A 1,959-nucleotide genomic window follows, 5' to 3' on the forward strand; every position below is an offset into this window, starting at 1 on the left:
GATGGATAGTTACCTGGTACTTGCTAGCTCTTATTATTGGGTATTGACTAAATATGTGCTGGTACTTAATGCTTAGTGGGTGGTAAGCCCTAGCAGCCAATGTCAAATCCTAAAAAACAAGATGATTGTGATGGAAAAGGGCCTGGAAAAAAAAAGACCTGGAGACATCCTATTTGAAGTCACAAGACTTTTGACATTGGATAAACGTGCAAGTTGTATAGGCAAGGTAGGAGAATGAGATGAAATGCTAATAGAGTTAGGTGGATTCATTATACTCCTGCTGGGCAGTGTGGACTCACAGATAAGTGGCAGCCGTGGAAGAAGCTGGGAACTGGGCTCAGGGATCCTCCAGAGACAAAAGAGGTCAGGCCCTTGCCATCAGAGGGTCCACAGCCTTGGGGCAGAGCACAGCTGAGTGTGTGTTAGGGGTAGTGCAGTGGAAGGGACTCTACTCTGGCAACTTCTACTGAATACACATTCTAGGTTTTACCTAAAAGAGGACAATTGGGAAATTTGGGTAATGACTGTGGCATTGAGCTTTGTCTCAGACAGTCCTTTTGTGGAGGCTTCAGAGTGTGAGCCTCAGGAGGTACCATGTCTTACTGTGACTTTTGCATCAAGTCATAGTGTTTTAGAGAGAACTAGAGAGCAATCCACAAGTCTGTTCCTTTGATATTTTTAGTACATTCAAGCATAACCTAAAGAATGTGGCTATCCATTAAATTGTCGAATTTGAAACTAGAAGGGATACAAGAAATGACTTGTTTCAGCATGTCATTTTGTACTTTTAGTGGAAAAGCTAAGACCCGAGAGGACAAGTGTCTTGTTGATGGTCCACAGCGCTTCCCAGCTCCAGCCAGGCACAAAGGCCTTGTCTTTTGTCACCCTGGGTACTCGCAAACAACCTAGCTCTACATGTACTGAGCACCCTCTCTCCAACCCTCTTCCAACCCCAATTCTCTACTCATTTTAAATATAAAGTGATTCTTGACATCCTGCACCGGATTTTCAGTACATTGAGCATAACATGCAGAATTCCCTTCCCAGGCCTGATCATCTGGCCCCTGCCTCCCTCCACCCCTCCTCTCCCACTTTCTCCCTCCTAGCTCATCTCGCCCCAGCCACATTGTCTTCCTGATGTTCCTCAAACATGGAGAGCTCATTTCTTTTGAGGGACTTTGTACCTGTACTTTCTATTGCCTTTGCTTGTTCTTTCTCCCCAAGTGTTTTCCTAGCTTCTTTTTCTAATGTGTATGCCTTGGAAGAAGTATCACCCTCTTAGGGAGAAGTAGTCCTTTCCCCCCCACCCCCCAATTCAGTGTCCTCTTATTTGACTTTATTTTTAGCTAGGTGACATTTGTTTATTGCCAAATTCCTGCATAGGAATGCAAGCTCCATGCAGGCAGAGACTTTGTCTTGTTCACCCCAGACTCTCAAATGTGCAGAACAGTGTCTGGCATGAAGCAGATGCTCAGTGAATATTCATTGAGCGAACATAGGGGTAGAAGACCACCAGCTGGTGGATTGGATTCGCTGGAGTTTGGTAGATGAGCATTTAGGTAGGCCTCTTTGTGTTCCATCATCTTTAACTGCAAAGTAAGTTTGTGGCTTACAGGTCTGTGGTGAGGGGATAGATGCATGTTTGTGGTTGTTATTGATGGATCTGTGCTCCTGAGGCACCAGGAAAGGCCAGGTCCTCTTGGGTGATGCTACTATTGATGTCTTTTCTCTGCAGAGACACACCCTGCTCTGTGGGGGAAGAGGAGTGGACCACCGCCCAGGTTCCCCAGACCTTCACGAAACTCTTCCAAAATGGGAACTGGACGATGGAGAACCCCTCACCCTCCTGCCAGTGTAGCAGCGACAAAATCAAGAAGATGCTGCCTGTGTGTCCCCTGGGGGCAGGGGGGCTGCCTCCTCCACAAGTGAGTCAGTCGCCATGTGACTGAGCAGATGCCG

This window comes from Suricata suricatta, chromosome 13 (genome assembly GCF_006229205.1).
Source record: "Suricata suricatta isolate VVHF042 chromosome 13, meerkat_22Aug2017_6uvM2_HiC, whole genome shotgun sequence".
In the NCBI taxonomy this organism is placed as follows: Eukaryota; Metazoa; Chordata; class Mammalia; order Carnivora; family Herpestidae; genus Suricata; species Suricata suricatta.